Source organism: Lissotriton vulgaris, unplaced genomic scaffold (assembly GCF_964263255.1).
Source record: "Lissotriton vulgaris unplaced genomic scaffold, aLisVul1.2 SCAFFOLD_1741, whole genome shotgun sequence".
Taxonomy (NCBI): domain Eukaryota; kingdom Metazoa; phylum Chordata; class Amphibia; order Caudata; family Salamandridae; genus Lissotriton; species Lissotriton vulgaris.
The window spans coordinates 189,460-214,743 of record NW_028252825.1 but is presented as its reverse complement, the minus strand read 5'-3'; the positions used below and the strand labels follow the sequence as shown (position 1 = coordinate 214,743).

At 47.4% G+C, this 25,284-nt stretch overlaps 1 protein-coding gene and 1 pseudogene across 1 annotated transcript in view; one reads left to right on the top strand and one right to left on the bottom strand.

Annotated features, from left to right (window-relative positions):
* LOC147662001 (dedicator of cytokinesis protein 5-like) overlaps positions 1-25,284 on the bottom strand; it is a 202,657-nt gene that overhangs the window by 49,346 nt on the left and 128,027 nt on the right. The gene's annotated exons all lie outside the window — the stretch shown is intronic.
* LOC147662002 (uncharacterized) lies at positions 510-23,354 on the top strand (annotated as a pseudogene).

Genomic DNA, 25,284 nt, shown 5'->3' with positions numbered 1-25,284 from the left:
CATGCTGGTGACAGAACCTCTCCGTCACCAGCCGCGGTTGAGCTGTGCTGGTGACGGAGCGGTTCCGTCATGACCCGCCCCGCTCAATACAACGGCCGCGCAGGCGCAAAATCAGCGCCGCGCAGGCGCGGTGGACGGGCCATGACGGAACCGCTCCGTCATCAGCACAGCCCAACCGTAGCTGATGACGGAGTGGTTCCGTCATCAGCAGGGGAGGGGTTAAAGCTATTAGTGAGCGCTGGTTGTCTCCACGGTCCCGTTGCTGACGCCTATCCAGGGCTGGTGAGAACTTGGAGGGCCCAAGCCGTGTGCAGGCTTTTACACATATAATTTTGGCTGGTGACGCCTTTGGTGGTCTGCATAAAAGTAACTACAGCTTTGCTGAGGAGCATATTTGTATTTTTACATACCTTTGCATGCAAGGTGGCTCCCCTAGACAGATCCCTTTGGGATTAAGCATATAACATCTCTTTTGATCTACCTCGCATTTAGTTATTATTGTTATTGCGATGGAAGACTGGGCCTATTTTGAGGAGGATGAAAACTGGTACTATGTGGAGGAGCATGCACCCCTCCCGGAAGACAACCTTGTGGATGCCTTGGATGCATCCATACAACAATCTCTATGTAAAGCATTTGAAGTAGCGGGCCCCAAACCGTCAATAAAGCCCTTGCTGTTGCCCTCAAGCCGATTACTGCACAGCTTGAAAAATTCGCTAAAAAGCACGGAATGCTTTCCCAAGGGCTGCAGCTCCCTCCGGCGCAAAACCCAAATCTTTAACCACGGCACTGAGTTGGCAGCACACCCAGGCTTTAACTAAGTTACCCCAGCCTTTCGCAAGTGACCATCAGTATTTGGAGGCGGCAGAACCTGGTGATTCTTCATCCAGCAGGGTTTATAACACTACGACAGATACAGATACAGACACTGATTCAACAGGGAAGACCACTTCCCCTAAAAAGAAGAAAGCTAAGAGGTGCTCTTGCGAATCCCAGTCGGCTTCCATGTACCAGTCTGTGACCCCCTTGGATTTTAACCCACTGGACATTATCCACCCTAAATCGTCAGACTGGGCCCGTCCTCCGCAGGTCTCTGATTATCTGCAGCAAAACCTAGGACACAGCTTTGATAGAGAGGTTCGAAACAGGATAAGATCTGAATGCCCATGCACAGATGTGCCGGACAAGGTGGCGGAAATGCCAGATATAGACCTCAACATGTCAGCATTTCTAAAGAAATTTGCCAAAGATCCTAAAAAAGGCATTGATAGAGTCTGGTGCGGATGCCAAGACAAGCTCTTGGACACCGCTGTTCCTCTAGCAAAAATCATGGAACTGGCATTGGTAGCCAAGGAAACTGGGGCATCTATCGATTCGGCCATTCTAGAGGGATGGACACAGCGCGTTATCTGTTTCTTAGGGAACACTAACTGTGCCATCTCCGCCAAATGGAGAAAATCATTACTCATGCGAATGGATAACAACCTGACCGAACTTGCGGCAACAAAACCAGGTCCTCTGGCGGAAGGGATGCTATTCGGAGATACAGTTGTAAAAGAAGTCTTTAGGATGTGGGGACCTTCACCTCCCTGGATAAAGCCCAGACCAGCATTAAGAGGGTATTTCAAACTTGCCGTCCTTATTTTCAAGGACCTACCAGAGGAGGATATGGTGGCGGTCGAGGAGACTTCCAAGACTCCACCAGAAGTGACACCTTTTACCCCTCCAGATGCCAAAACTGGGGCAGATTCCATCATGGCAGATAAAGGGGGAACATCCAACCCCAGATTACAGCAGGTAAGTCCAATGTCTCTATTATGATGTCCTTTGGGGGGACAGGTTCGAAATTTTCTGCACAATTGGTCCCAAAAAACTCAGGACTCCTATGTACTACTGACGGTGCAGGGTTTCTGCATAGACTTCTATAAAACACCATTCCAAAGTATTTTTCATCCCCTCAGTATTTTTCCCAACAAGAGATGACTTTTATAGATCAAGAAATAGAAGAATTTCTGCAAAAACACACTGTGGCCTTTGGCGAGGACAAACCGGGGGGTTTCTGCTGCAACGTCTTCTTAGTCCAAAAGAGAGGCGGAGGTTACCGGCTAGTTCTCAATCTGAAAGAATTCCACTGTTTTGTCCTGTACAGGCATTTCAAAATGGAAGGAATACATCTTTTGGCAGACATTTTGAGGTAAGGGGACTGGTTGGTCTGCCTAGACCTCAAAGATGCTTATCTGACGATTCCATTTTTTCCTCCACCTCAGAGATTTTTACAGTTCCTATGGTGAGGCAGACGGCTAGAATACTTGGTCCTGCCGACCAGTCTTTACTCGGCTCCTTGGTGTTTTACGAAGCTGATGAAACCAGTGATTGCGCTCCTTCGGGAGCAGGGTATTCACCTGATAATTTATCTCGACAATATCCTAATCATGGCTCCATCCACGGAATTAGCAAACCAACATCTTCACAAGACGATGACGCTCTTGGAGAACCTGGAGTTTGTAATAAACAAAACCAAATTGGTTCTGATTCCAACCCAGTCTCTGGAATTTCTGGGATTTGTAATCAATTCCCAATCATCCCAACTCCTTTTACCCAAACACAAACTGAAAGGTCTTTAGAGGGACCTGCGGAAGACGCTGGATTCCCAGATTATGTCACTTTGAGCGATTGTACGGTTAGTGGGTCTATTAGCCTCCTCCATACAGGTGATTTTTTTCAGACCCCTTCATTATCGAGCCCTTCAGCGCCTCAAAATACGACATCTCCAGAAGGGTCTCTCTTACTTGGACCAAATTCCCCTCACGGAGGAAGCCAGAGAAGAGATCAGGTGGTGGTTAGCCCATGTAGAAGCCTGGAATGGGTGAGCAAACTTCGGATCTCACCCGGAGATAGTGACAGAATCGGACGCTAGTCGGTCAGGCTGGGGAGCCCGTTGTGGGACCATCACGACAGGGGCAGATGGTCGCCTCAGGAATTGGAGTTACACATCAATTGTCTTGAGCTCCTGGAGGGATCATTTGCGATTCGCACATTCACCTGCAAGGTTTCTTGCTGTATTCTTTTATGGATGGACAACATCTCAGCAGTGAGATACATAAACAGGTTGGGGGTCACCAGATCCCCGATGTTGCCGGAGATTGCCGAAGACTTCTGGCATTATTGCCTAGCTCATCAAAGAAAGGTGATAGCGGAATATCTTCTGGGCCGAGACAATGCAATAGCAGATTGTAACTCTCATCATTTGATGGATTACAGCTACTGGAAACTTCATCCGGCGCTCTTCCAAATGACTCAATCAAATAGGGGTCTGTTCCACATAGATCTGCTTGCATCCAGACTGAATCGTCAGTTGAAGACATTCTTCAGTTGGAGACCGGATCCGTTGGCGACAGCCATGTTAAAATCTAGTTTGCGACATCAACATTATCGGCGCCATCTTGTCCCATTCTAGGCTCATCCGTGCGTGCAAACGGCAGCCATTTTGAATGCCATGGCCTCTCTGCCCACTGCCAATAGCCACCGCGTCTCTCTCTCTCTTCTAACCTCGCAAGCACCCCTCGCACGCTGACAGCCCCCGCTCTCACATGCTTGGGCCATAAACCCCTCTTCAGCGCAACCCTGCCTCGGAACCCCATCCTGTTCCCAGCTCAACACCTCCCTCCATTCCTTTCATTATCCCGTATCCCTTTGGTAAAACCCCCTTTTCCTCTGTGCTCGATTGTCCTGCTCGTTCCCAGGCCGCCACCTGGCCCTGCGGATGCTGTTTATTGCCCCCATACAGTAGGAAGCCCCCCCCATCAAAAAAGCCCCCACCCCATGAGATCCGATCAACCACATGCATTCCGGGAATCGGCGGAATGCCCAGCTGCTTGACAATCATCACCTGTTGTGACCGGGGTGGGGACTTCTACTGTAAATGTGTTTGGGAACGGGCTTGAAGCGGGGCTTCCGAGGATGTCTTTTCCGTACATCAAAGTGTTGACAAAGATGTGTTTCATGCAATAAAGCCATAAACCTGTATATAAGAGGCCAGGCCTCAGAGATGCGGTTAGAGCACCCCGAGAAGATACCCTGTTGTCTGAGTTGACGTGTTCTGCTCCGTCGGAATAAAACTTCTGTTTCCTACCTTCCAGTCTTCAGCGCCTGCCTCTTTGTTTGAAAGATTCGAGTGGTATGAGAGGCGGTTAGCGCCGGGCAATACTTAAAAAGGTTCTCGATCAACATCGGCCCTACCTTTTTCTCCAATTGGCGTCCCAAACGTGGGGCCCATCAGTGACACGTGGATCCAGTGGGAGAGGTCCTGACGACAGAGTGAACAACTGCAACGATCGGGAGAGCTCCTGTCCGATAGACCCTCGTCTGACAGCCGATCATCCGAACTTCACTGGTTCCGAACAGACCTCTCTCGAGTGATCTACGGTCCTGACTGGGAACCATCAGGAGTGCCGCGACAGTCACGGAGAATAGAGGACGATCGGGCGCTGGATTCGGAAGACAAGAAACTGTCCATGCGGTCCGGGTAAGGTCGTGTAACACGACAAATTGCGAAATGATTGTCTGATTGTTTGGAAAATACTAGTATTACTCTTCGAATTGTTGGTTCTTTTTGGAGATTCTCTGTCTGCAAACAGAGAAGAATAGAAATATTCTCTCTTCCTTTGCAGGTAGTGAAGGGTAGGTAACGCAGACTTTTGTCCCCCGCTGTAACCCGTCGTGCCTATTTTTCTCCCCCACTGATTGATTGTTTGCCCGAACATTGTTTGTTCGAGGATTGTTCTTTTGAGATTCTCTCTGTCTACTAACGAGGAAGAATAGAAATATTCTCTCTTCCTTTGCAGATAGTGAGGGGTAGGTAACGCAGACTTTTGTCCCCGTTGTAATCCGTCGTGCCTATTTTTCTCCCCACTGATTGTTTGATTGTCCGAACATTGACTGTTCGATATTGGTTCTTTGAGATATTCTCTGCTTGCAAATAACAAAGAATAGAAATATTCTGTCTAATCTTTGCAAGTAGTGAAAGGATAGGTAGTGCGGACCTTTGTCCCCCGTTGTAATCTGTCATGCCTATCTTCTCCCCACTGATTGGTAGTTGGTTCAGCCCGGACCGCTTATTAGAGATGAAGCATCCAGCTCCACTGGAAGGCACCCCTAATAAGGACATGTTCATGAAGCATGGATTAATCGCCATAGCCTATAGCAAACTATGGCATAAATATACGAAAAAGGATCAGAAAAGTCAGTGGCCACTGATAGGATCCTTCGATGAAGATAAAATAAGCGCGCTAGAAACAGCCTTTGTAAAAATAAGACAACGCCCACTATGCTTGATAGTCTCGGCATGTGGCGTAAAGAAACAGAACAACGTAAAAAGAGAAACGAAGTTAGATTAGTGAAAGAGCTACGAAAAGCAGCTCACCTAGCTGCTAGAAAATTAGAAGAAGAGATAAAGGAGAGAGAGGAAGCCAAACGGAAGCAAGAGTCACAAACATCGAGCCAGTGTCCTGTTAGAACACCCTCTATACTCTACCTTGAATTACCCTCGAAACAGCGAGCCAACGATGATCTTTTATTAGGTCCTCCGATCATCTACATGCCCTCTCCATATGCCCCTTCCCAACCTTTAGCGCAGCACCCGCCGCCCCCAAACACAGGCGAGAGTAGTACCAGGGCCTCGGTCCCAGTGGCCTCCGCGCCGGCCGAACCCCTTGTACTAGATACAGCACAAGCAACAATGTTAGATGACCCTGAGGCCCGAAAGACAGATTCCACAAGAACGAACAGGTTAAGCAAAGATGAGCGAGCAGGGATCGACAAGGTAGTAAGGACACTAGTAGAACGAAAGGGGAGTGAGGAACACATCATGGATATTTTCAACTCATATGCTGGGAGCCACAGACGGCACTTTGTTGTACGATTATGTTATCATGCCCTAAATGCGTATGAGGACCGATACCGAGACAAAGGTCCCGAGAGCCTAACGACTCTGTATAGAAAGGTCGATATCGGGGATGAGGGCGAGTGTGATGTAACGGACCTCCTTGTGCGTCAGTTGAGGTTTTCCGCCACCTCACTGAACAAGGGTTGGAAGCTAAACCTACGACACCTGTAGCGACCGAACCACGAATAGAACAAGCTAGCACCGTGATGCCAATAAGAGAGGCTGCCCCCTACTGGGTTCCACCACGAGGTCAGGGAACACACGATGACGTCAACCACCAAGATGCAAGAGGGAGGGTAGTGTACAACTGGGTCTACCAACCATGGGATCGGCAAGATATTCTGACGTTCCAGAAATCTCTGCCCGATTTAAGTAAAAACCCCACTGCCTTCTACACTGAACTAGGTACAGCCTTAGGTTCAACGATTATGATCCTAGCTGACATAGACTTGTTTTTCGGGTAATGTCTACCAGCTGATGTGTGGAAGCAAATCCGGAAAGTCGACCACCTTTAGCTGTTCGGACATACCTGGTCACAACTCGATGGCATAGATAGACAACGAGAGCCTGGACAGAAACCTTTGAAATCTATTTTAGAACTCCCGGAAAAAATTGTGCAGAAACTGAAAACCCTGATCCCAGAAAAGAAAATAGACTGGTCAATAGTGACGGCCTTTCGCCAGAAACCCCAGGAAGACGTATCAGAATACTTCTCCTGGTTTGAAAATGTGTTCTCCGATTACAGTGGCCAGGACATGACCACTACAACCGGACACCATCTGTTTGTCCAGAATTATGTCAAAGGTCTGTCGCAGGAGGTCTCTCAGAAACTGCATGCCAGCGAGAGTAGTTGGGCAGCCTCCAAACCCGCGGCTATCCTCCAGATGGCCCAATATTATGAACATCAGAAAAACGAAAATGATAGGGCGACTGAGAAAAAGAAAAAGGACTTGAAGGAGAGGGTGATGATTGCACAGTTGCAAGGGGTGACTATAAGACGAGAGCAGTACAAGGGAAATTACCAAACGAATGCCCCTAGGAATCCAACCCCTAAAGACCGTACTCCTGCATCCTATGTTGGACGTAAAGATTTTAGCGAAGACCAGTGTGCATTCTGCAAGGGATTCGGCCATTGGAAATCCCAGTGTCCGGTTCTGTTGGAGATGAATAAGAATAGAGACCCCAAAGACGTAGCGGGTGGACCGAGAAATAGAGGACAGGGACAAGGGTCCACGAATGATGCAAATAACGACAGATCAGGCAGACCGAATACATTTGACCGTCCCCGACAGAACCAGTACCAACAGTCTGACTGTGACAACACCCACAACTTCGCATAGGACTGCCTAGGGCAAGGGAGGGACCAAGTCGAGCTCTATGTTGACCAGCAAGGTCCTTATATCACCGCTAAGGTCCTGGGTACGAAGTCTCCATTTCTGGTAGGCACTGGCGCGACACGTAGTGCGTTATCTAAACGACTGATTCCAAGGGCACCCTTGTCTGGCTCACTTGTAACATCGATAGGTTTCGATGGGACGCCCTCCACCAACCCCTTGTCCTCACCGATCTCCTTTGACTTAGAGAATAACATCACTGACACAACGTTTTTGCTTTCTTCAAATACCCCTGATGCCATTATGGGACTTGACTTGCTAAAGCATTTCCGAGCCACTATTAGGTGTTCGCAAGATGGAGTTCGGGTCTTCCTTTACGACAACCCGGCTCTGCTCAGACTTTGTCCTTCCCGACGCATGTTTTCCATCACTGACGCTGACTCGTCCCTACTGGACACTCTGCCTCCGTACCTGTGGGCCAAAACTGACTCGGACGTAGGACGCATGATGATCGACCCAGTGCACATAACTGTTCGACAGGACGCAATACACCCAAAACTTCCACAATATCGATTATCGCCTGAGGGCTAGAAGGCATTGGTAAAGATTATTCAGTCCCTGATAGACGCAGGAGTGGTAGAGGAAGTAGTTAGCAATGTTTGCAACAGCCCTATCCTACCCATCATAAAGAAGCAAGGAGAGGGAGATGAGAAAGCGAACCGCATCATCATCGACCTACGAGAGGTCAACAAAGTAGTTGTACCTCAGTACCCCGTGGTCTCAGATATTACCACTATTCTGACCCTGATTCCTTCCACTGCCACCACCTTCACTGTCATTGATCTAAAGAACGCTTTCTTCTCTATCCCCATCCACCCAGATAGCCGATACCTCTTTGGCTTCACCCTAAAAGCCCGCTCGTATAGATTCTGTCGAGCACCCCAAGGCTACACTGAAAGCCCTAGCATCTACAGCCAGGCCCCTCAAGAGACAACTGGATGCAGTCCAGTTACCTGATGGAGTGGTGTTGATACAGTACGTCGATGATATCCTTTTGGCGGCCGATACCACTCCACTTGCAGTCACAGCCACCATCCAACTCCTGCACTTCCTTGCGGAAAATGGCCACAAGGTCTCCAAAAAGAAGCTACAATTCTGCCAACCCCAGGTCACTTACTTAGGCCACCTCTTGTCCAAAGACGGAAGGAAACTTACTCCCCACCGAATCCAAACCATTCTAGAGACCCCTGTCCCTAAGACCCAGAAACAAGTTTGCTCCCTACTAGGCCTCACTTCCTTCTGCCGACAGTGGTTACCGAATTTCAGCCTCATTGTGAAACCGCTGCTTTCTCTGCTAGCTAAGGATGTCCCTTTCCCACTCCCTTGGACCCCTGAATGCCAATCCTCCTTCATAGAACTAAGAGATGCCCTCTGCTCAGCCCCTGTCCTAGGAACCCCAGACTACACGAAGCCTTTCTCCCTCTACACTCACGAAAGGGAGGGATGCGTTTGTCTGTCTTGACCCAGTCCATTGGCCCAAAGCAACGCCCATGCGCCTACTTCTCTGCCACTCTTGACCCCGTAGCCAGAGCTTTGCCTGCCTGCCTTCGAGCTGTAGCTGCCGTTGCTATCTCTATCCGACAAAGTGAGGGGATTGTGCTCTCGAACTCCCTCACGGTGTTAGTACCCCATGCGGTTGACACCCTCCTGAACCAGACTAAGACGCAACACCTGACGAGTGCACGACTGACTGGATACGAATTGACTCTGCTTGCACCCCACATTTATTTATTTATTTATTTTCTAAACTTATAAAGCGCAAACAAATGCCACGAATGGTGTCTCGGCGCTAAGCAGACAGAGAGGCACCTCCTGTGCATTATTGAATGAATAGCCAGGTCTTCACTTGCTTTCTAAAAATCATCAGCGAAGAGCTGCTTTTTATATGGTGGGGCAAGGTATTCCAGAGCTTCGAGGCGGCCACCAAGAAGCGTCTGTCTCCCCATGTAACTGTTCTCACCCGTTGAATGCATAGGGATGCGGATGAGGCAGATCGTAACGCTCTCTTAGGGACATAGACCTGCAGTGATTCCCTAAAAAAGTCAGGTCCTTGGCTATTCAGTGCTTTGTATATAATACATAAAGCCTTGAATTTGGTTCTCTTTTTTACTGGGAGCCAGTGTAGTTGGTAAACAATGGAGGAGATGGGTGCGAACTTGGGAGTTTTGGTCAAAATTTGTGCAGCGGCATTCTGCACCATTTGTAGCTTTTTAAAGACCTGCTGCTGAGCATTCAGCAGAAGCCCGTTACAGTAGTCCAACTTTGATAATACCAAGGAGGACATAAGGGTTTTCCCTGCCGACAGGGGAAGGTAAGGTAGCAACTTTTTCACTTTTCGTAGCGTGAAAAAGGAAGAGGAGACTACTGCATTGGCATGATTGGTGAAACTTAGTTTGTTGTCAAACAACACTCCTAGGTTTCTGACCTTTGAAACTGGGGTGGGTGGATTACCCATTTCAGGTGGCCACCAGATTGGGGACCAAGATGGTTTTAGGTCTTCAAACACCATTACCTCGGTCTTATCGGTGTTTAGTTTTAGACAATTACTGTCCATCCAGTGACTGATGGCTCTCATGCCCGTCTGAAAGTTGGCTGCCACTTCGATCCCATTTTTATGCACTGCTAACACCAACTGAGTGTCGTCGGCGTACGAAGTCACTCCCATTCCATGGGTTTTAATGACCCTCGCCAAGTCCGACACATAGATGTTAAAAAGTGTCGGACTTAGCGAGGGTCCCTGGGGGACTCCGCAAGGCAGCACAAATGTGGGTGAATAGAAGTTCCCCATCTTTACCGACTGTTCTCTGTTAGACAGGAAAGAAGCCAGGAGCTCCGCAGCTTTGCCCTGTGTGCCCATAGCTATGACACAGTCGATCAGGATGTTATGATCGACCGTGTCAAAGGCCGCTGAGAGATCCAGCAAGATCAGAACAGCCGTGCCACCCTGGTCCATGATCTGTCTGATCTCTTCAGAAGCCTTGATGAGCGCCGTCTCCGTTCCATGTCCTCTCCTAAACCCAAACTGAGTGTTATCTAACAGGTTGTTATGATCAATGTAGCTAGCCAGCTGTTTGTTTATAACTTTTTCAAGTATTTTAGATGGAAAAGGATCACATCACCCTGAAAAGATGCACCACACTGAACCCAGCGACTTTGTTACCCCTACCAGAGAATGATCCCAATGTGTCCCCTGTACATGACTGCGTGACCCTCACGGACGAACATACTAGGAGTAGGGTCGACCTCAGAGACACAGCTTTCCCTGACCCTGACGGAGAGCTATGGGTGAACGGTTCTTGCATCAAACTCCCCGATGGCACCACCTCAGCTGCTTATGTAGTTACCACAGCCCGAACTGTAGTAGAGACAGCTTGCATCACACAACGATCTGCACAGGCAGCAGAACTGATTGCCCTCACACAAGCATGTATCCTGGCAGCAGGAACCACAGCAAACATTTACACCGACAGCCAGTACGCCTTCGGGGTGGTTCACCATTTTGGGCTCCTTTGGAAGGAGAGGGGATTCCTGACCTCACACGGCACCCCCATCTTACACGGAGATCTAGTCTCCGCCTTAACTGAAGCAGTCCTTCTTCCCAAACAACTTGCCGTAATAAAATGCCAAGCACACAAAAAGGTGACAGACATCATTGGACAGGGGAATGCACTGGCTGACATCACTGCCCGAACCACAGCTGAGAATAGGATAACGACACGCATGTATGTGACCAGGTCACAAGCAGAGAAATGGACAGACGCTAGGGAAACTGAAACAATTAGGGACATCCAAATGGCCAGCTCACAACACAAATTGACTGAATGGGCACGGGTGGGACTTAAAGATGATGAAGGCTGCTGGCGGACAAAAGACACGAACAAATGGTTGCTACCCGATTCATACCTGATCCCCATACTGACCATGGCACACTCTCCTGCACACATAGGATCTGCCCCTATAACTGAGCTTGTCTCCAAATTTTGGCACAACGACAAAATCGCAGACTCTGCTAAACGTCTGGTCCAACAATGTCTGATATGCCTGCAACATAACCCTGGGAAAGGAACTGTAGTACCCCAGGGAGGGTTTGGGGTTCCCAATCATCCGTTTGAAGTCCTGCAGATGGACTACATCCAGCTAGAAAGATGCCAAGGCCTGAAGTATGTACTTGTTGTAGTGTGCGCATTTAGCAAATGGGTGGAAGCCTATCCAACCCGCGACAACACTGCCATGGCCACTGCAAAGGTACTACTAAAGGAATTCTTCCCTCGTTACGGCCTTTGTCGAATTTTGTGGAGCGACAATGGCCCCCACTTCGTAGCCAAAGTTATCCAACTCATCTTGAAGGGGTTGGGTGTAAAACAAAAGTTCCACGCAGTCTTCCACCCCCAATCTGCTGGACTAGTTGAACGACATAATGCCACACTGAAACTTAAGCTGGCTAAGATAGTGGCTACTACAGGACTGAAATGACCAGACGCTCTCCCACTGGCATTGCTATCAATGCGTTCCACCCCCACCAAACACCACTTGACCCTTACGAGGTCGTTTTTGGCCGGCCAATGAATGTCTGGTCTGCATCGAAACCGACTTCCATTCATGACGTCCTAATGTCTGATTACTTGTACCAACTGACTAAGACACTGTCTGTTATCCATCAACAGGTGCTGCATGCCATTCCCGATGCTTCCAGGGGCCCCGGGCATGACATCCAACCCGGCAACTTCGTCCTAATACGGAATTTCCAGCGAGCAAAGAGTCTGGAACCTCGGTGGACGGGCCCCTGGCAAGTCTTAATCACCACCCGAACAGCTCTTCGAGTGAAGGGGAAGCGCAATTGGGTGCATGCACACCACTGCAAGAAGATCTACTCGACTCTGACGACGACCGAAGACGTGGCCACCCAGGAAGAGCTCCTGAACAAAGACCGACCATCCCTGAACTGTTATCCTGATACAGAGGCACTCGAATTGGCAAAATATCCCGATCCCACTGTGCCATCCCGAGAAGGGAATAACCTGTGACGAAAGGAGGGAGCTTCGGCTAAGCAGACCACTGACTAAGTCGCAATTCTCAGAGCGGTGGCCTAACACTACTAAGGCTGTCAGGAGAGAAGCCAGACGAAGTTTGTGGTTCTGCCCGCTACCGAGCCCCCTTGAAGATGATGGAAGCGCCCGATAAGAAGATGATGGAAGCACCCGGCACGAAGATGATGGAAGCAACCGGACATCCGAAGATTCGCTACAGAAACTCAAAGACTGACAAAATCCACAGTTCAAAGACAATTGCACTTTTTATCGCCCTTCTCTTTTGCCTCCTCCTCATGACCACCCTCTGGATTGTGGAAGAGAGCGCACCAGCTCATGAGACATTCCTGACCACTGCACAGCCTACCACAATGAAAGAACATTATCTGATTTCTCTTTCACCCCAACTCCGAGAAAGGCGTAAGGAGTTTTGGAACAACTCCTTCGTGCAACTGCTGCACCAGCACAATCTTGCTACCAATGCCACCAACTGCTGGATCTGTGGGTTGCTACCCCACGCCACTGGACATTCTATACCCTTCATCCCTTCACCCTTCTCAGTTCACGGCTCCTGCCTTGCTTGGCTGATCCTCTTGCAAGAAAGCTATAGGGATAATGCCACCTCCAGCAAAACTATGACACATTTCTTTCTTGGGGTCTGGCAGAACAAAATGAAGAAAACTGCTGCACACTTCTGCCCACAGACATCCAACGATTCTATCCACATGGACATCCCCGTCAAAGAACGGATTGAAATGCAGGTGTTTAACAATCTGACCAGACCCACCTTCTCCTACCTCCGGAAACGGACAGCTGCCACCCTGACTGTGGCCCTATCCGTCATCAACGTCACAAGCCTTATGTGCATCAAAGGGCTTGGGACACAGCTGGTAGGCCGCAGCGCTTGCCGCATCACCAGAACTTTGGACTCCACTGATCCACCCTCTTTTGTCTCCACTCCGAACATGTACTTTGTTTGTGGTACAAAGGCTTACACCTGGCTCCCCAAAGGCTGGGGGGGGGCACCTGTTACATTGCCTTCATCCTTCCTCCGACCTATGTAGCCCCAGCAAATCACCACAGACAAAAATGAGCGAAAGACATTGAACAAGCCGACTCCACCGGAGCACAGTTCCTCGACGCAATGAAGGGACTTGTTCCACTCTGGGGTCCGATGGTGAACAGCCGTGCCATCCGACACTTGACCCAGGCAGTTGAAATGACAATGAACATTACAGCTCGCATCCTCACGAGCAATACAGCCGAGCTTCAGGCGGTCCGCCTGGTGGCTCTTCAGAACCGCCTTGTTCTAGATGTGGTTCTAGCGGATCGTGGAGGAGCATGCCGTATCATTGGGTCCAGCTGCTGCACCTATATACCGGACAATTCACCCTCTGTGTACAAAGCCATTGAACACCTCCACAGACTTTCCTCAGAGGTTCACCAGGAACAAGAAGAATGGTCGCTTGGTGGTTGGTTCTGGAGTACCGTAAAGAAATGGGGGTGGAGGTTATTTACGATCATACTGATACCCGTTGTTGTAATATGTGGATTCTGCCTAGGAATCCAATGCCTGCCGCCTCTGTGTTCACTATGTGCAAATTGTATCTGCCCTAAGACTCTGTACTTCGAAAAAGAACGCATGAGAGCATTGTACGATGTCGAGGTTAGGAATTTGATGAAGATAGATATTGATTAAACAAGCTGGCTAGATATGTTGAAAAGGGAGGACTGTTAAAATCTAGTTTGCGACATCAACATTATCGGCGCCATCTTGTCCCATTCTAGGCTCATCCGTGCGCGCAAACGGCAGCCATTTTGAATGCCATGGCTTCTCTGCCCACTGCCAATAGCCAGTGCGTCTCTCTCTCTCTTCTAACCCCGCAAGCACCCCTCGCACGCTGACAGCCCCCGCTCTCACATGCTTGGGCCATAAACCCCTCTTCAGCGCAACCCTGCCTCGGAACCCCATCCTGTTCCCAGCTCAACACCTCCCTCCATTCCTTTCATGATCCCGTATCCCTTTGGTAAAACCCCCTTTTCCTCTGTGCTCGATTGTCCTGCTCATTCCCAGGCCGCCACCTGGCCCTGCGGATGCTGTTTATTGCCCCCATACAGTAGGAAGCTCCCCCCCATCAAAAGATCCACAACTGATCAAAGCCCCCACCCCATGAGATCCGATCAACCACATGCATTCCGGGAATCGGCGGAATGCCCAGCTGCGTGACAATCATCACCTGTTGTGACCGGGGTGGGGACTTCTACTGTAAATGTGTGTGGGAACGGGCTTGAAGCGGGGCTTCCGAGGATGTCTTTCCGTACATCAAAGTGTTGACAAAGATGTGTTTCATGCAATAAAGCCATAAACCTGTGTATAAGAGGGCAGGCCTCAGAGATGCGGTTAGAGCACCTCGAGAAGATACCCTGTTGTCTGAGTTGACGTGTTCTGCTCCGTCGGAATAAAACTTCTGTTTCCTGCCTTCCAGTCTCCAGCGCCTGCCTCCTTGTTTGAAAGATTCGAGTGGTATGAGAGGCGGTTAGCGCAGGGCAATACTTAAAAAGGTTCTCGATCAACATCGGCCCTACCTTTTTCTACAGCCACGGATGCTTTCACACAGGATTGGTCAATGTCCCTCAGTTATGCGTTTCCTCCTTTTGTCCTGATCCCCATGGTGGCCAATCAGATTGCTCTGTAATCAGAGGAGGTTGTGTTGATAACTCCTATTTGGAAGTCGCAACCTTGGTTCCCAGTACTTCTGGAACTAACTCACGACTTCCCTCTCCTTCTACCGTGTTTTCCGACGATGTTCCAAGGCCCTCGGGGGGAGATGCATCCTCTAGTTCTCAAGGAAGCAACTACACCTGATGGCCTAGAGGCTTTCAGGCAACAGTGGTCATTGCCAGGACTTTCGAAGGAAGCTTCAGAGTTCATCCATCAGGCCTGGGCTCCTTCCGCCAGAAAACGTTATTCTTCCACATGGAGCGCATGGTATGGTTGGTGCCTGGAGAGGCAATTGGATCCCGTGGAGGCAGAACTCTACCAAATTGTACATTTTCTTTCCAAAAAGGCGGCAGATGGTTTATCATACAGCTCGGTCAATAAGTTCCGGTCAACCATCTCGGCAGGACATATGCAAATAGACGGAAGACCAGTAGGTATGCATCCGGTGATTTGTAAACTCCTGAAGGGAATACATGTAGCGAATCCACCTAAGGCTAAGTATTCTTCTTTATGGGATATTTCTAAAGTATTAAATCTGTTTGATACATGACCTGATAATGTAAGTTTATCAAGAAAACAATTGTCCGCTAAGCTGGCTTTGCTCCTCTGTTATCAGCTTGTAGACGTGTTTCTGATATTAGAGTTTTGGATTTAGAGGGTAGAATTTTTTCTCCTGAATGAGTGTCTTTTGTGATCACGTCACGTACTAAAACCTTTTCTAAATCGATTGATTACAATGCTTTCCCCTTGAATGCTAAATTGTGTGTTTCGGAATTGCCTCAAAGCATATGAGGAATGTACTCGGTCCATCAGGCCGGTAGGTTGTTCAAGACTGTTAATAGCTTTGCAGAAGCCATCCAAGCCTGTTACCTTTGCTATGAATGCCAGGTGGCTTAGATATGTTATATCAGAGCCGAGCATTGACACAGAGTTGTTTGGGGCGCACTCGGTCAAAGGCACCATGGCTTCAAAGTCTTTTATGCTTGGTACCAGTATTCATGATATCATGAAAGCGGCTGATTGGTCGTCTAGATCTACATTTAAACAGTTATACTACAAACCTGTGGGCGATGTTGCTGCTGTAGTTTTAGATAAGCGTTAAACTAGCATAATCCGAAGCCTCCGGTCCTGTAATAGAATAAAAAAACTGCTAGCATTCGCGCCAAGAATTTTCAATTCTATTAAGGACACGGCGGCGAAGATTATCCCGCCCACTTTGTGCAATTAATATTGTTAATGCCATGTTTCACCCTCCCTATGACAAAGGTTTATGGCAGTTATTACGAGTCTCACTTCTATTTCAGGTGCTGACCAGAAAGGCGAATGATCTATCATTTGGAGCTTAAAGGATGAATTGTTCTACTGTTTCCAGGCTCACTAAGGACTTACTTATTTCAAGGTTCCATTTGATGTTCTGTTTTCAAAATCTTTTGTGGATGATAAACACTTTAAGTTTGGACACTGCTCGTTGGGCAAAGAAAGAGGAAGTGCTCCGGGGGCAAGACTCATATATAGGGCTAGTCTCTATGGTTGTTGTGGAACACATGCTGAGCATTCTGGGAATGTTAGTTTATAATGTAACATTTTCTTATTGGCTGCTGTTTATTTTGCCTCCGTGTCCGTAATAGAATTGAAAATTCTTGGCGTGAATGTAACACATTTTTTATTCTCAGATAGACTGATGCAGCTCTTGCTGCATTCATAGACACAGGTGTGCCTCCTCACCTGGCCCTCAAGAGGGATCTGTAGGTCTCGTTGTCCCCCAGCGCCGCGTGTATACTCCCACGCGCAACACGCATTCTAACTATACACAGCCAGGGCCCATGTGCTTACAGAGTTTGGACACCCCCAAAGGATGAGTCAGCTGTTAGACCAGCTAGCTCTACAGTGCTCCTACAACCCCCCTGTACTATACAGTGTGGTAGGTAGTTTCTGGCAACCACTGAACATGACAACCCTGATTCCTCAGGTATAGTGGAAACAATACTGTATCTTTCGCTCAGTCACTCGTGCTTACTTTTCTCAGAAAACACATAAAATGACGATTGGAGTGGTTTCAATGTTTATCTATTGGTCAAGCGTCCGTCTAGTATGAAACCTATTTGCTGTGACAATAAAAAGACAGGAGCAGATATGCGATTATGAGCACCAATATCGTAAATAGCAGCTACATTTCTACCATAGTGTGGATAAGATGAATAAAGGCAGATTATATAAATCAATAGCATTGGCGTACTCCTAAGATGTGTAGCCTACCTAAATGTACCTAGCCTATGTATGTGGGTGAAGCCTGTGTATGTAAATGTCATGATATATCATAATTGAGCCCAGAATCCCCCTGGGAAGTGCTAGGCCCTTCCTGATGGTTGTGAATGATGGACCTAGTCTCTGCGTCGAGGATGGCACTCCACAAGGGATGTCAGGTATCTGCCTGTCGAAGTGTCAGCCTGCAGAGTCTCGGTCCAGCCTGAAAGGAATTCTTCCTCTGTCTGTAAGGGGGACTGAGGGTCTTTTATACTAAAGTGGTCACTCAAGGGTTTTTTCTGAATCGATATGTTTTGAAAACATTCAATAATCCCTCGCTAATCCTTTTCTAAACAAACATGATCAGGCACAGCTGGCTGTTGGCCATGGATGAAAAAAGTGGGGACCCTTGTACAGAATAAATCTACTGTGCCTGGGGACATGTTTATGTACGTCGGGTACAGGGATTAAGATAGGATACCAAGAACCTGGATGTCAAAGAGACAGAAGTAACCTACTAGGTTAAAGGTCACCTGTGCAAGACTGTTATGTCGTGAGGATGGGACAAAATGTATGTAATCGGTATATACATGATGGGACTATCCTAAAGGACATGACACTGCTCCAATAATCTTAAATGATTCTTTTGGATGACACAACTCATGGTCGTCCAATACCTCTGCAACAGGATGCTGTGCTATCTTGACCACCACTTCCACTTCTCTGCATGTTCCAAAGGTCCTACATTGAAGGTTGCTTCCAAGATGTTATTCATGTGCTTCTGAGAACACACTTCTGGGATGAAGTTGATTCATTCCTAACTGTGTAAACTGTACTTGCGAATCGACTGTATCATCCAAAGCCATAATCTGCTTAAATCCTCAGAGGCCGTAACACGTCAAAGCCGACTCGCTTCATGTCTTTGGTGATCAGGTTCAGTCGCGTCTCCTCCAGGCTTGGATCCATTTATTAATTGGACTGGACTTGGTTTGCACCTACACCCAGCTGAATGCTTAAACATTTCATCTATCTATTTATGTATTATATTTATCATAGCACTAGCATTCAAAGTGCTAAACTAGAAGAAAGTAGAACAAATTACAAAAGACAGCACAGAAAGGGCTTGACTTTGATTGCATGGTAACAAGATAGAAGTTTCTTAAATGAAGACATGGTAGATGTACTCTCACAGCAACCGAAGGCTCTTCCACAATTTGGAATCCAGAGGAAAATGAGTAAACCAGGACACAGCACAGCACAGAGAAGGAGTGGGACAGTCAACAGAAACATAGAAACAGAGCGTAAAGAGCCAGACGGAGCATGTAGGAACTAGGGATACTGATTGAGGGGGAAGGGAACTCTACTTAAGAAGCAACCACAAGTCCTATCAGGGTGAACCCACGAAAACCCCAAATTAACCTGTGCTTAACCATCTGGGGCTGTATTACAGAAGGCAGAAGGTGCCCCTGGGACACAACAGGGGTTTGCACCCACTTTGTTCGCTCCCAGGGCACTTTGGTATTACAGAAGGGGCCGCAGAAACGTGTGTGACCCATTCTGTAATACGATAGCGCTGCTGCAGTTTAAGCACCAGGGCTACTTGCAGATGGCGTTCCCTCATTTGCATGGGGCGTTCTCCGTGCAAATGAGGTCATCCCTTTGCCTCTGCGCACGTGTCCTATTACAGACATGGGCGCAGAGGCAAAGATGTTCCTCAGAAAGCGCACTCAAGTTTATAACACACCCAAATTAATATGATCACCTTTTATTTTCTGACTTTTCTTCTAAATCATTTTTTTTCAAATTACAACATTTTTCAATCTACGCATCAAATTCTCATAAGCCTAAAATCATACACAGCACTTACATAACACAATTTACGTAGAACTCTCACATCATGTATCAAAAACTCCTGTTGTCAAACATGAAATATAATGAATATCGAAAAACAGTTTTGTGCATCATACAAAATAACACATCACATTTTTATAACAAGCTATTGAGCCCACGTTCTGACTTTTCAAGCCTATCAGGAGCCTGATTATTATTTCATACATTTAGTGCTCCTCTCTTTGGGCTATGAAACCACAGGTGCTACAGGACAGGCTCAATAGGCAAAAATAAATTGCAGTCTTTTGTTCAATAACAACCCTGAACCTCACAGTCTCTGATTTAAAATGTACTTGATGGGTATAAAAACTGTCAACGCGTTTCAAACCCCTACGGTATTCTACGGTTCTGCTCAGGACTCAGAATGAATGAGTACTTATTCAAAATATTTTTCGCACCTTTGAATTTCCCTGACCAAATGTTTCTTATTTTCTAAATAAACTAGAGTCAGTTCTTCTTGCTTCAAAAACCTGGCAATGAAGCCCGTCAAGGCTGCCCTCTTCCTTCTCTCAAGCAATGGCCCACTGTCCAATCGAATTGTTTAGAAGCCAACAAACAGTGATGTGTCTATTTAACCTAACCTCTGATATTGTTTCATGAACTTTTCTTCACTCGGGTTTATGGATACATAATGTGGCCCCTGGTAGCTGGCACAAAAGCAGTCTGGCTTAACTTAGAGGCAATGTGCAATATATGTATTCAGTACTTCAAACAGTAATAAAGTGAAAACATAATACAAGAAAACCCCCACACCAATTTAGAAAAAATAAAGTAAAATGTAATACATTATTTGAAACCAAAACAACACAAATCCAATTAGTAGGCCTGGTGATGTGCAATTGTACAGATTTAAGTGAAAATAATACCTAGAAATACAAACCAGCAACTCTGGTAATCTGCTCGTGCTAGACCGGGACAAAGTCAAAAGTTCAGGCTGACCACGATGGAAGTAGGGCGGATAAAGGCAACAAGTTAGGCCCGATGAAAAAGTAAGAACCCTGAATCCTAGCTGATGTGTGGCGTGAGATCCTGTGTTGAAGAGGCATTGTGCAAAAGCGGCTTCATAGAAGCTGCAGAGCTGCGATGCAGAGTCCTGCGACATAGTTGAAGATGCTGTCAAGGAGGTACTTGTGATGAGAAAGTCCTGTGTCGAGGATGTGTCACACAGTGGCGGTTCAGAGAAAGCTGCATGGGTGAGTGGTAAAGTCTTTATCTTTATTGCAGGATGCCGCACACGATGGACTTGCATGCGTAGGCCTGCTTCGAGTATTTATTGCTCAGCAGCTGTTTTAAGGAGGCTGCAATGTGAGTTTCTACATCGAGGATGCATCGCACAGTGGCAGTTCGGAAGTGGTGCAGTGAGGAGATGCCTTATGCTGCATTGGTTTTGAAGCAGAGCTGCGAGTAGATGCATCACGCCTAGTCGTTCTGCCCACAGGATCTCAGCTGGTCTGGCAAAGCATCTTCAGGCCTGACAGTGCCTGGGGTTGCACCACTTGGGGGGTTAGACTCACCGCAGATAGAGTCCAGGTGCTGGGTTCAAGGAGGTTGAAGACTTCTCTGTTCCTGAAGATCTGATCAGGAGGCCAGACAACAAGCCCTTGGAGTCACCCTGGTGATCCTGAGTTCAAGATTCAGGTTCAGTCCTTGTCACTCAGTTGGTAGTTTGGTCTGCCCTGCTCCCATGATGCACTGGGCCAGGGACAGACTAATTTGCATGTAGACAGGTTCTGAGCTGGGATGGTGCAGTTAGCTAAAAAACGGTGATGGATCAAGCCCTGATCTGTTGACTGGGTACGAGTATTCTGCTTAATTCAGATGCTCTGTCCATCACCACCCCCTTTTTCTGAATCGTCTTGTCACTCAGGCAGCAGGGCAGCAGAGTGGCAGTCCTTCTTGAAGAGCAACACAGCATGCCTTCTGAATATATCACAGGTCCAGAGGTGTACTAAAGACTTGGGACTGAAGAGTAAAAATGAATATCTGGTGCCAGCTTTCAAGTAGGAGAGGTTCTGGAGCCCCTGGAAGTGTTTGGAATTTCCTTCCTCCCTGCCCTGGTTCCACCCTGTCTGGGGTCACAAAAGACTAGTGTCAAACCCTTTGTGAGTGTGCTAAAGCAGCGGCTTTGTGATGTGCAAGTGTACTAGGTAACAACTCCTCTCCCCATGAAGTCGGAGATGGTCCAATCTGCTTACATCTATTTGCCTTTTGTCTCACTGTCTGGGAGCAAATGCACAAAGACCACAGGTCCAGAGGTGTACTAAAGACTTGGGACTGAAGAGTAAAAATGAATATCTGGTGCCAGCTTTCAAGTAGGAGAAGTTCTGTTGCCCCTGGAAGTGTTTGGAATTTCCTTCCTCCCTGCCCTGGTTCCACCTTTTCTGGGGTCACAAAAGACTAGTGTCAAACCCTTCGTGAGTGTGCTAAAGCAGCGGCTTTGTGATGTACGAGTGTACTAGGTAACAACTCCTCTCCCCATGGAGTCGGAGATGGTCCATTCTGCTTACATCTATTTGCCTTTTGTCTCACTGTCTGGGAGCAAATGCACAAAGACCAACTGCAAGCTACATCTAGTCATGTGACCCAGGATATGGGCTGCAGTCACCAAAGCGTTAGGGAAAGAAAACGTCAACTTTCTAAATGTGGCATTTCCGGAATCATGACTTAAAATACGCCTTTGCCATTTAAGACGATTTTAGATCTCAAATATTTAGACACCAAACTTGATATTCCCACCTGCTCCTAATTGAAAGTTATCCTTTACTAAATTTAATAAGTTAACCCAAGGTTATGCTATTGGAGAGGCAGGCCTTCCAATAGTGAAAAACGAATGAAAGAGTGTTTCACTTCCAGGGCAAGTAAAAGTTAAAAGTATGTGTTCAACTTTTTATATACACTGCACTCTACCCCATAGGCTGTTTAGGGCCTTCCCTAGCGGTGACTTATATGAATTATAAAGGAAGGTTTAGGCTCAGAAAAAAAGGCATTTTGTTTGCCCAGGCAAAAATGGCTGTTTCAAACTGCACACAGAGGCTGCAATGGCAGGCCTGAGACATGTTTAAAAGGCTTTTTAAGTGGGTAGCACGGAAAGTGTACATGCAGTACAACATTATTGGGCATTTAAAAGTAAATGAAATGTGTCAATTGGTGTAAGTCAGTTTCACCATGTTTGAAGTAGAGAGCACAAACACTTTAGCACTGGTTAACAGTGGTAACATGCTCAGCGGCTCAAAAACCAAAATAGGAAGATGTATTCAAAAAGTTTTGGGATGACCCTGCAAAAAGGGCCAAGCCCAGCAGAGTACTCTCAAAAAACATAAGTGAACACAGGCATGGTGGAGCTGAATAGTGAAAGCACAAACACTAATACACAAAAGGTGGAACCTAAACTGAAATGATAAAGGTAACCAGTAAAGTTAGGAAAGATATGGAGAAGTATGAATTTGAGGGCGGTAGTTTACGGAAGGCAAACACCGGAATTTTGAATAGTCTTAGGTGAGCCCTAGAAGTATATATGAGGAACAGTATTTAAAGTGTGAAAAAACTGAAGTTTGAAAAGTGGCATCAAAGAGGAACTGGGCACCGCAGTGCCCCATGTATCACGTATTTCCATACAGGCGATGGCCTGCATTATGGCAGCCTGAGCCCTGCCCATGAATCCTTCATAACGTTTTGCCTTTTGGTACAATTGTGCACAGGCAGAGTGGATATTTAGCATTCAGGGTGACTCCAACACGTACCAGACTAATGGGTCTGCTTCATGATGGGTCCATTTTGTCTCCTTTTTATGTGGTTTCCTTAAATAATATTTTCTTTACAGCTTTCTGGAGCTCTTCCCATATCTACAGTCTAATGGAGCCCTTGCACCAGAGTCAGAGGTCACCCGTGTACATTGGTGGTTACAGAAGATGTCCTTGACTTCATTAGGATTCTGTGCAGCTGCCTGCTGCGCTGCTGCATGCAGGCGCTGTCTGACGCGGCCTCCACAGCTCAAGAAACTCTTGGCAGGAGCTCAAACTGACGAAGAAAAACATGATGACAAGAACTTTGGGATGGAGAAGGTCACCTTCATAAAGTTTCAGAAGAAGGCAAACTTCAAGACAAAATCTTTTGGGTGGAGAAGGTCACCTTAACAAGTTTCAGAAGGCTTCAGGGCAGCATGTATGGAAATTGCTGCAGGTATGCACAGCTTCCTGTCAGTGACCGCTGCCTATAAATACTGGTTCTAGACATCTTACTAGACTGGCTTCAAGATGAAGGTGAACGGCACACATCTCAATGTTTTAAGGGTCCTTGCAGATTCTGTCTTCAGGCAACATGGCACCGAGCCCACCAAAAAGCAGATGAGCAGAGGTCAGTGCCACTTAGCTCCCAGCGTGTCCAGAATTCAGTCAAGGAACTGACCGGTCCAGTCCTGGTAAAAATATGATTTGGTCCTGGTGGGCATCATGTTAGGCATCTGTTTTCATTTCCTTCACAGAACAGTTTGGATTTTCTCATTTTTCTAAGTCTTGCACAAAGGTTAACGGTCCCGTCTTGGCAGTCAAAGGGGAAAGGTCTGAAAGTATTGGCGCAAGTCTTAAGTCTGAACCTAACTGATCACAGGCTTTCCCTAAATTGATCCCTGTACACATTTCTAGTTTTATGATAACACAAATGTCTTAAGTGCTTCTTTAGCGCAGGCCAGACCAGGTAGGCTGCTACATGCTATTTCCGAACTGGTTGAATTCTCTGCTTAGGAGTAAAGGTTCATCTTGTCATTGTTCTCCCATTCCCTCTGCTTCACGGGAGCCATTGGTCCATCACAAAAGCCAGTAGTCCATTAGAGAAGCCACCGGCCCATCACAGGAGCAACTGGTTCATCACAGGAGCAACTGGTTCATCACAGGAGCCACTGGTCCATCGCATGAGCCATTGGTCCATCACAAGAGCCATTGGTCCATCACAGGAGCCATTGGTCCATCACAGGAGCCATTGGTCCATCACAGGAACCATTAGTCCATCAGAGGAGCCACAGGTCCTTCACAGGAGCAGCTGGTTCATCACAGGAGCAACTGGTTCTTCACAGGAGCCACTGGTCCATCACAGGAGCCATTGGTCCATCACAGGAGCCATTGGTCCATCACAGGGGCCATTGGTCCATCACAGGAGCCATTTGTCTATCACAGGAGTTATTGGTCCAGCATAAGAACCATTGGTCTATCAGATGAGCCAGTGGCCCAATAGAGGAGCCATTGTTATATCACAGGAGCCATTGTTCCATCACAGGAGTCATTGGTCCATCAGAGGAACAACTTGTTCATCACAGGAGCCATTGGTCCATCACAGGAGTCATTGGTCCATCAAAGGAACAACTTGTTCATCACAGAAGCCATTGGTCCATCACAGGAGCCATTGGCCCAACACAAGAGACATTGGTCTATTAGTGGAGCCATTGGTCCAACAGAGGAGCCATTGTTATATCACAGGATCCATTGGTCCATCACAGGATCCATTGGTCCATCGCAGGAGCCATTGGTCCATCACAGGAGCCATTGGTCCATCACAGAGCCATTGGTCCATCACAGAAGCCATTGGTCCATCACAGAAGCCATTAGTCCATCAGAGAAGCCACGGGTCCATCACAGGAACCACTGGTTCATCACAGGAGCAACTGGTTCATCACAGGAGCCACTGGTCCATCACAGGAGCCATTGGTCCATCACAGAATCCATTGGTCCATCACAGAAGCCATAGGTCCATCACAGAAGCTATTAGTCCATCAGAGAAGCCACGGGTCATCACAGGAGCCTCAGGTTTATCACAGGAGCAACTGGTTCATCACAGGAGCCATTGGTCCATCACAGGAGCCATTGGTCCATCACAGGAGCCATTGATCCATCACAGGAGCCATTGTTATATCACAGGAGCCATTGGTCCATCAGAGGAACAACGTGTTCATCACAGGCACCGTTGGTCCATCACAGGCGCCATTGGTCCATCACAGGAGCTATTGCTCCAACATAAGAACCCTTGGTCTATCAGATGAGCCAGTGGCCCAACAGAGGAGTCATTGATATATCA